At 36.9% G+C, this 11,023-nt stretch overlaps 1 long non-coding RNA gene across 1 annotated transcript; it reads left to right on the top strand.

The window, feature by feature from the left end:
* Positions 1–432: 432 nt before the first annotated feature.
* On the top strand, positions 433–1,558 carry LOC115924291. Its single transcript, XR_004064267.1, has 2 exons — positions 433–495; positions 1,308–1,558. It is a non-coding gene; the product is annotated as an uncharacterized LOC115924291 (long non-coding RNA).
* The last annotated feature ends 9,465 nt before the right edge of the window (positions 1,559–11,023 follow it).

The raw sequence follows: 11,023 nt of genomic DNA, 5'->3' as shown, positions 1-11,023 counted from the left end.
CAATACGTCACCTACTGCCTCTTTCTTGCGATTTCTATTTCTGCTTTAATTTTTTCCTCTTGTTTCTCAGGTTTCCTCCACTAAAACAAAAAAATCAAAACATCTGTCAATCAAATAATAACTAAATAAACAAGTTCTTCTCGCCTAAAGAACATCCTTTCATTTCCCTCATTAGGATGGATATTTTTCTCTTTGAAAAAAAACTATTTCTACATTTCCTGGCCTGAGGAAAACCAACATCACTTGGTCTCATGAATATTATATGAAATATATTTTCGAGGTCAAGATAGCCTTTAGGAGAGTGATATGGATGGAGATTGTCATCTTTATTTTCAAAGGTTTCTAGAATATTCTGATTTCCTGTATTATATAGATGATCAAGTAAAGTGAATAATACATGTAGATGAAATAACTGTCATTTTTCACATTGTTAGGGGCTTCCACTTCACAGAACCAATCCTCGAAAGCAGTAATACGTGTATCAGCGGAGCTAGGGTGAGTTTAAACAAAAAATCGGGGTAGGGGAGGGAAGGGGGCGAGTGAATGTACCGACATGTGAATTACTATACATTACCGACACAGGGTTTCATGAACTTTGCATAAATGTACAAATGTGCCGACAACATTCTCCCCTCCTCTCTCCGAATGGATATACGATGATGATCAAAATGATCAAAAATATTCTCTTCATATAAGGACCTTCCACTTCCGTTTCAACACAGAAAGGAAAGATCCGTTATTGGCACACTCAGAATAATTTTGTACACAGAATGTTATTATTATGCATTTGACATTTATTCAGGGATTTTGCTTTTATCTTTCCATAATATTATTTGTTTTGATTTGGGCACCCACCTTGCTTGAGCTTATGAAATAGTCTAGGTCACTTTAATCCCTTTAATTAGATGACGGGAAAACATTCATCCTCGAGTCTAAAGAAGGCGTTTTGATCTTGTCTTAATTAGCCGAATTAAGTTGTTGTTTTGAAATGTTTAATTTCCTCCTCCTCCTCCTCCTCCTCCTCCTCCTCTTCTCCTTCTTCTTCTTCTTATTATTCTTCTTCTTCTTCTTCTTTCTTCTTCTTCTTCTTCTTCTTCTTCTTCTTCTTCTTCTTCTTCTTCTTCTTCTTCTTCTTCTTCTTCTTCTTCTTCATAATCATCTCCTTCGTCTTCGTACCACTCCTTGTTTTATCCATTTATAATCAACCTTATATTTCCTTCGCAGTAGGTCCCGCGTATCCACTACCTTCCCACCCAAAAAGATGCTTAAAAAAAGTTCGTATATCATTTGTTTTGTTTAATTTATAGAGATTGCTATCTCATGAAGACAATGGGATCATGTGAGTTCGACGGCATTACCATTTCTTTATTTTCTTGTTGTGTATCATAATATTAATAATTCCCCCCCCCCCTAAAAAAAAGAAGTATTTTCTCGATACTTTTCATGCACAAATTATATTACTAGAAGGCGGTGCAAGCATATAAAAACATGTAGGCCTTTTCAGGTTTCTTTAGCCGGATCTTTTCATGAACCTCGAGAAAAGAGATGCTTTGGATAAGTTTGTAAATAAAAATTAAAAAAAAAAAAAAAAAACCTTTTCAATGCTTATCTTAAAAAAGTTGAACAAAACTAAGCATATTTTGTACATTGTATAGACGTATAAAGTGCGGTTTAGTTACCACACGTATTCAAATACCAAGCTATTTTCCGGTCAATGATGTATAGGCAAAAATGAAATCATTTCATTGTGATTAATATTATGACGGTTAAGACAATAGAAACGAAACTGAAAGTAGTTTCCGCGAAATCGTCGACCAAACATTGTGAGTGAGAGAGTAGACAAAAAGATGACACGCCCATACGCAGATCAGGTGTGTCTATAGCTGCAGATAGATACTAAACTATCTTCATAGCCCGCATCAGCACCGTGGCGCCAGCCAACCACACATTGTCACGATTTTCCAAAAGATTACATCCTGATTCGATCATCAATGGTTTAATTCGACGCTGATCACCCTGGTCTGTTTAGTCAAGCCTTTGTTTGGGCGTTCAAAGATGCTAGCCATGTTTGCATTAATCGATCGGCAGGAGAATAGAATACAGATACATGCACCCATTCCCCCTAAATCGTCATTGACAGGAACCCACTTAAATTGCCCGCTTAAAGAGGGGGTCAATTTGTTTCGTGTTTGTGTTTGTTTCGTGGGGCGGACCAAAGAACGGTTTTCATGTCGCACAAATCGACACACAAGACGCGCATTGAGACGGGTCCGAAGCCATTCACCCGACGCCATTTTTGAAAGCCGGGATGACAAATACTTTCATTATGTTGCCACTCTTCCTTGTCTTCGCCTTTTATCTCGACGAATTTTGCTCTTTAGAAGGCTGGCAATTATCATGATCGAAAAGAATCCAGCCTAAATGCCCTCCTGATCTTTTCGGTTTAACTTCATGAAAATAATGTGTGCTATGCGAAGCGGAAGACTGGTCTCTGGTTAATTTGAGCGAGGATCACTGAATGCTCCCCCGGCCGATCGGGCGTCAGACATACATTAGTCCGCCTTACAGTGGCGGGGGCTTTGTGAGCTCCCTAGATAAATTGCCCATCAATAATATTCTTTCAAACTAAGAAGGGAAACACAAACGGTTGATAGATTTCGGAACATAATAAGCTTTAGTCGTATTATTTACATGTCATATAGATCATGACTCCTTTACTTCGGGAAGGTAGCCTAACAGGGGTTAAAGAACTACGTTTATGCCTTTTTGTCTACAAAACGAAGCACCAAAAAGCCAGAACATCACATTAGTACTTGTAAAGTACACGATTAATAACATTTAAATATGGAGAAATAACTATAAGGGGGATCGGATTAACGAATAAGATGGAGAAAAGATAAAGAAAGTGAGAGAGGAAGAGGGAGAAGAAAAGGAAAGGATGGTAAAAGGGAAAAGAAGAAAAAAGAAGGAGGAATAAGAAAAGAAGAATAGCAAGAAGAGCCCAAAGGAGAAGTTGGAATTGAAAATAAAGAGAAAGGAAATGATTAAAACTGTTGTTGAAGATTAAAAAATAGGAAAATGCAGACTTTTTTTGTTGAAGGTCGAGAAGTATAGACGAGGAGACAAAGGCGTATCATGAACAGGGTTGTTGTTGGTAAATGTTTAATGGCGTTCATTCAGTAATGAATATATACGCCATAAATATCTTCAATTTTATAAGAAAATCAGTTATAGTCTTCATAAGAAAACTGAGAATAAAGATTTGTAATGAAATAATTAATTAATAAGTAACGCAATTTATTCAGAGTCTCTGGATGGTTTGCAACTTCGTGTTTCTGCTTTTTTAAAGTTTAATCTGGTCAGCCCGGTTTCGATTGCATGAAAACTAGCCGAACAGGGGAAAACTTGTGTAGCCCTCCCCCCCCCCCCCCCCTTGAAGGCCAAGAAATTTAAAACATTGTTATGGGCACATGGAGATGCCTATGCAGCCCCGTCATGTACATGGTGATTCAATGTATTTCACATGAGTGACTGGAAGGAAAGATTTTAAGGGGAAGTCCATCCTGATAAAAAATTCGGTTTTGATAGGGGGAAATTGAGAGGAACAGATCAGTGAAAGTTTGAAAAGATCCGATTGAAAAAAGAAAATTATGATTTAGTTGATTTGTGATCAATCAAACATAAATTGGCAACTCTGTAGCGTATTTTGCTGGGTCGCCTCCCATTTGTCATGTACTTTAAAACAATTAGAAATTTCTATTTTCCTTAAAGGAAATTTTCAGACATACATGCACCCTAAATATAGTTATTGCAAAGATGTTTTTATACGCCTGTTTTTATCTATGTATGTTATCTTATCCGTCATCAATAACTATGAAAATGAAAGTGTATGACATGTTCTGTTCAGAGCATATTAGAGAGGACCTTTCAATATACGTGCAGTGTTGATAATTTGTTTTCACTGTTGACAACTTCGAAAATTTATAACTGCTCTATTTTTTTTATTTTATTGGATATTGCTCAAACTTTCACTTATTTATTACCCCCTTTTTCTGCTTTTACTTATATTTATACCAGATATCAGGGTGCACTTCCCCTTTAATCCAGTTTATTTGAAGAAATGTACATGTATTCACTACATCGTGAAAACAAAACTTTTACTGTTATCTTGGTTAGAAATCATTTTCTTTCCACGGCTTCAATTACGTGCTATAAATACTGATCTAAAATTTCAGTGGCACATTATTTTAATCTTGCTACTCTGTTCTTGGGAATAAATCAATTTTGATGAAATTAATGAAAGTTAACAATAACTTTGGTATCAGTATTACGTAAGTTCTGAAAATGAACTATTAGATCTTCTTAGAAACTTTCATGCGATAATTAATTTCTTATAGTTGCCTATATTAAAGTGATAAGCCAATCAAAATGTATTTTTAATGTCAATTATTTCATATCGTTACTCCTTTCGTTCATGTATTCTATGAAGTTAATAGCATGTTGGATAACCTTTCGACTTTTCATATAGATGGTGTATACATTTTCAATACACATGCCACATGGGAGTTCGAAAATATTGAACATCACATCAAAATACGAAAGGAAATCTTGACCAAAAAACCATGACAGTCACGATACGCGATTTTAAAATTGATTTTCACTTGTGTTCCTACAGGTTACAATAAATATGATGAAAAAGATGACTATTGCATCAAATTAATTTTGAATATATGTAATATAAAATTCATACACTCCCCAATGATTTCTTTTTTCCACTAAATATTATTGTATGTGTAGTGTACTATTTAATTAAATATATTCAACATCATTATCTTGTTTCCTTTCTACATTCACAGCGACAAATGAATGGCAACAGGAAAGAGAAAGAGAAAGAGAGACAGACAGACAGAGAGAGACAAAGAAAGAAAGAGAGAGAGGGGGAACAAAGATATAAAGAAAGAAGAAAGGGGTAGGGAGCGTCCATTCGTTAAGAATGTTTACTCCTTTAACTTTTTATTAATTAATGTATGATAACTTATTTTTTTAAGAATTTGAATTGATCTTTATTTCATTCATCATAAAAACATCATAAACAACATATAAAATACAAAACATAGCGTTCAAGCTAAAGTGAGACATTTACAATAGAATACAACAACATCAACAATTTCATATGAATGTGGAGACAGCTAGGAAAGCCAAAGGCGTTATTGGTGCTGCCGCCGAAACAGTAATACAGTATAATATTGTTGTTTAAAAAGGTGATTTAAAAATAAAAACTAATGCCTAAATAGAGGGGGGGGGGATAAAAACAAAAACAAAAACAAAAAACCTGACCTGACCTGAATAAATCTTTATTTATTTTGCTGGATTAGAAATGATTTATATCTCCTTTTAAAAACTTTAATTGATTGATTGATTTATTATCATGAGGTATATTATTCCACAATTGTGGCCCTTTAAAAAATAAAGATTTTTTAAGCTATATTTAGTTTTATTTTATTTAAATGAAAATTAGAAGAACCTCGAGTATTATATGAATGTATAGCAGAATTAAGACAAAATTTGCTGGAAAGACTAATTAGTATACAAATTATTAAAACATAAATACATGAATATTGCAAAACTATAATTACAAAGATCTAGGACATTCAAAAGTTGTTTAAGTTTAGAAATAAAGTGGGGAGCGGTGGTTCATGCTCTTCGCAATTTTTGTTAAAACGTATAAATAAATATACATTTGTTTAGGGGGGGGGGTAGAGGATTTTAAAGAAGGAGTGAGATCTTAGATCCACTGGTCTATAGCAGAGAAGATCACTGGTAGTGGAGACTTTCCTGCTAGAAAATTGCTACTAATTTTGCACTAAGTAACGATCTCTTTACTAAAAAACGTCGGGTGACACAACAAGTTCAGTCAAACTGTAGGTGGCGCTGTCTATACGTTTCTTTTAAGATCCTATGTAATTATGATCTCTATGATAAGTTTATAAATTGTTTTGTATCTGATCATATTTTGATTTTATCGATGTTGCGATGAAACTGCTTATTGAAGTCTTGGTAAGGTTTTGTTTCGTGGGGAATGGGGAATTAATATTTAAAACGACCGGAATCTGTTCTAAGTACGAGGTCGCTTGATGGCGACTGTATAATGCCCAATATTGATGTAAGCATAATAAAGATAGATTTGGTTTGCATAATCCAAATTACTATGTCGTTCCCACCTATCTATCCCATCAGGGCCGTGAACATAATGACTATATTCGTTTCCTGTCCAACATTGTAAATATTTAATGGTGCTTTATTTTATGCGCCCTTCATATTTGTAACAATAATATTTCTGAACATATCTAAAAGATATCGACGGGTTTTGAGTCGACTGGCGACAATCCAAGAATACTCCTTGTTTTCTTCGTTTAGAAATTGAAAATACATCGCGCTTTCAAACAAATTTCCCCACTATCTTCTTTCTACCCTGAAGTAGCGCTGCTCATATCGGATTTCTTCGACTTGCTTCCAGTCCCTCTCTCCTATGTCTGTCAATTTCCTTCCGAGCCTGCCCACTTCGTCGCTTTTAGGAGCTTTTTATTGAGAAATCATCTCTTTTCCCGCTCGCTTCTGGATGTAATGCCTGTTTAATTGTAATTGGAGCGTTCGACACCCGGTGGCAATTTAACCTTGTGCATTTCGAAGACGACTGTCATGAAAAACGCGAGCGAAAACTGGCCGTGTATATCTGCCCGCTACTTTAGCTTAATAGCCAGCCTCTCTCCCCCAAGGTTTCGACAAAATGAGCAAGAGCATCAAATAACAATTATTTTCCTAAAAGCGCCTATGCATTCTTTTTGCTTATGATAGAGGCTGAGTGTTGCAAACAATCTTGAAATAAAGATGCGAAGTGACATTTGGTAAACCTTTTCCTTCCTCTGTGTCTGGCCATAATCACTGGCGGGAAAATGAAGGCCGGATCTTTAAAAGAAGAGGGAAAAAAGATGTCAAAACATAGATATAGGACTGTCTCACTCCGGAAAGAAATGAAACGGGGAATATTTCTACTACATGCAAATTGAGGTATAAGGTTTCTCTTTCTGATTCCGCCATTTTACTGATTAAGTACCCGCTGCCTCTACATTGCTAATTGAAAATGGCTTGGGGAACGGCGTATGAATACCACCAAAAAAAAGGGGGGGGTGGGTAGTTGATTGAAATCCATCGTTTCGTACCGGACCTATTACTTCCTTTTTGTTCAGATATTTTCATTTACTTACCATGTTTTCTGTTTACAAATTTTAAAGCCAACTGATTAATAAACTCTCAACATATATTGAATCTATATCAAATTATTAGTTTCAACTGTATTAATTCTGTACTGTAATTTCTACTTTGTTTTAAATTTATGCCAATCTATGTTCATTGTAATTTATTGATATGTTTCTTTTGTAATTGTGCATGTTTTTATATGTTAACTATATGAGCCATCAACGGCTGCGAAGATATATTTTAATAAACCTTAAATTGCATTGAATTGAATTGAATAAACTTATTGAAAATGCTATTTTGAAATAAATCGTCATTATCATAATAATCATTGCTAATTTTTCTAGTTATCATCAGTTAATATCATATCTATAGAATATCATGCACAATAAACCAGGAAAAGATTTTCTTCAAATTCGGCCCTTGGTTACATTATTTTTAATTATATTTCTCTTTTTGTAAATTTAAAAAGAAGAAAAAAAGAAAATCGAATTGTAATAGTCCAAATCTCATTTCTTGAAGTCCTGGCAAGTTTTGTATAAAATAAGTTAATATTTCTCCATTTATGTTTTAATGTATACTGATTTTTATTCTGTTTTCAGAACTGAGAATAAAATACAAATAAAAATTTCACTTCAGTCGTATAAAAAAATGGTTTCCGTTACATGTATAGAGCTTTGTATAGATTTTAACTGAAAGTGAGGATTTCTTTCTAGAGAAAATAGATTGACACACTCGGAACTGAATCTGACGCAGACCGGAAAGGAAAACAAATCAACATATTAAAGCTTATCTGCCGTAGTTTACAGGAGGGATTAGAGCGCACTGCAAGGTCACTGGACAGGTGGTTATCTCATCAACTCAGCTCTCAGTTAACATAAGAAAAAGAGGATCATGGGGGACCAATGGTCACCGATTAGGCATTGTTTGTTATATAGAGGGCGCAAGTAGCTACAAGTAGTGCAGTGGGCCTTTAAGGTCGGATGATAGTGGGTAGTAACGGTTGTTAATGAGCGTGATATTTAAACATCTTGCAATGTGTCTAAAGATATACTGAATCAGGTGCAATCAGTCACTTTTTATATGCTTAATGATCATTAATTTAGATTTGTATGGTTAGAAGATGGACTAACATCTACTTGAAAATGTCAAATGATCCTGAATTTCTTGTCGATCGTGCGTCTTTGTAGTTATAATGGGAGCGTCAGGTGCAAAAGTCTAACGCATTCGATGTTGATAAGCCCTTATTGCCTAGCATTTATCCATCTGGGTCGAGCTTCGGTCGTCACCCTCTTATAGTCAGTTGCACACGTTATATAAAGGAACCTCCCACCCCCCCCCCCATCCTTCTTCGCCGTCGACTCCATCTCAATTTCATGTCATCGCTTCCTATAGTATGTTATGAACCTCTCTCTCTCTCTCTCTCGCTCTCCATTATTTAACCTCTTTCAACATCTTCCTCTTTTCACCTTCTTTTTCCTTTTCTGTTTCTTCTTCACCTCATGTTTTTTCTTACATTGTTCCCCCCCTCTCTCTCTCTCTCTCTTATAATCTTCACCACATCTCCTTCTACGCCAACCAACCCCCCGACCCCCCCCCCCCCCCCCCCCCACTCAGGGGTCGGAATGACCGCATGCGTGTTGCCAAAATGTCCGGTAAAGGGGTACTTTTCGTGCGACAAAGTCCGGCCCGAGAATTTTTAAAAGACTTTTCAACCGGAGATTTCTTTTAAAAGGGGGTGTTTTTCCTTTTTCTCTCTCATGTCTTTGGACTCCTGAGAAGTTATTCCGAATTTAGGGGGGGGGGGTACATTGAGCATTTTTCCTGATTTACGGGGGTCTCCAAGGCAGGAAAAGCCCGCGAAAAGCCCGCGAAAGGGGGGTTCGGAAATGTTGGCGGTCCTCAGATAGGGGGTGCTTTCAAAAAGAGGGAACGAGCATAATGCGTACCCTAAATAACACTGAGTGGAGGGGGGGGGGGCCGGGGGCCAACCTTCTACCGCCGCCCTTCTCTCTACAGCCGCCATCTCCCCGTCTTCTTTCCCTTGTCCCGTCTCCCCTCCCTTGCCCCCCCCCCCCCCCTCCCCCGCTCTCGAACCTTTTCCCTCTATCTCTACTCCCCCATCCGAAATAAAAGCTTAGAAATTATACACCATAGGCTTTATGATAAGTTTGTTTAAAAACTAATGTGATTTTTACATTAAACCTTTTTAATATCCCCCACCACTCATAGGGTGACATTTTAATATACAATGGAAAACGTTTTTAGCTTGTGATCTGTCATACTGGAAGATCAATTGCCCGACAGACAATGACAGAGCATGCGTATAAAGAAAAACAATCTGCCATGCACTTCCTCCTTCAAAAGTATATTTTTCTTCTGAACTAGATTTTCTTTCCCACGACATAATACAAGAGAATAATGTTTAAAATGTTTGTTTTGTCAAAAAGAGCGCATGTGTTACAAATAAGACTGATTGACCATTTACCCAATATAAAATGTTATTTTTGCACGTTCTTAGCCCTCTGTCTTAATAATCGTGGTGATTACACTTGCAATCAACACGTTGGCATTGTTTTATATATGGAATATGGTTCGATTTTTAAAGAGTGTTTATTTTAAGAGAACAGCTTAACTCAGGTGGGGCTCATCTACATCCGTTCATTAACTTGGAGTCTTAATCGGTACAAAACAAAGGTCCCCCTTCTCTCTCTCTCTCTCTCTCTCTCTCTCTCTCTCTCTCTCTCCTCTCCCCCCCCCCCCCCCCTCTCTCTCTCTCTCTCTCTCTCTCTCGCTCTCCTCCCCTGTTTCTCTCACTCAGGTCTTTTTATTTATCAGTGATTAGGCCATGCCTAATGACACAATCATGTTGACGATCGAGACTGACAAAGTTTTGTTGACTAAAGTAGGAGACCAGCCTGTAGGTCCCGTGACCAATCTCGGGGAACAAAGGTTTGAAAGTGTTTTTGTGTTCCCTGATGAATACCGAACAATTTTGACTTGGGCTGCCCCCTTGAAAATCCCAGGCATTTTCGTGAGGGTCAACAAAGGTCATACAGGGTAGAAATTTAAATATATTCCAATCGTGTCGATATGCATATCAAATTACTCGTCTGGTCATGAGGATTCAAAAAATGTATAGTGTGTGTGTGTGTGTGTGTGTGTGTGTATTGGGTTTTTACAGACGTGTATCAATCAGATATGATTATTTACGTCTGGGACCGACCTTTAAACGTCACCATCCGAAAGACGTGATTCAGTTTCGAACCTGTGTCCTCGGCTGAATCAGTTTGTAACTTCCACTTTTTAGCTGGATTACAGGCGCACGCCACAACGCCTAGTTTGCTATACCTCCGACCTGAAATGAGGGCGCTATGGTCAAAACGTTGAAAGGTCAACACACTTTTGACCTGAGGTCAAATTTCACATGTGTATAATAGGCAATGGCGAGCTTGCAACCTATTTTGAAAAATTACGGTGGGTGAACTTTCAAAAGAAATGAGACATGAGGGCTCCAATGAAAGAGCTAGTGATAACGTACGTCGGGGTGGATGTGCTTTTCGTTTAAACAAAAAATGAATTTTTAACGATTTAAAAAAAAAACGTCCATAGGCTAACATGTATGGCTGCTGACTCTGACGATAGGGGGCGTTGTGAAATAAGACTAAACGGAGCTATATGATTGAGGTTTTCTGCGAACAACAGAAAACCCAAATTATGTATTCTTTTCTCAAACACATTTTTTGGGGGAAAAAATCTTTGCAGAAGT

Source organism: Strongylocentrotus purpuratus, unplaced genomic scaffold, assembly GCF_000002235.5.
Source record: "Strongylocentrotus purpuratus isolate Spur 01 unplaced genomic scaffold, Spur_5.0 spur5_scaffold_15, whole genome shotgun sequence".
NCBI classification, from domain to species: Eukaryota; Metazoa; Echinodermata; class Echinoidea; order Camarodonta; family Strongylocentrotidae; genus Strongylocentrotus; species Strongylocentrotus purpuratus.
Note: the sequence above shows the minus strand (reverse complement) of the source record. Positions and strands in the feature narration are given on the sequence as shown.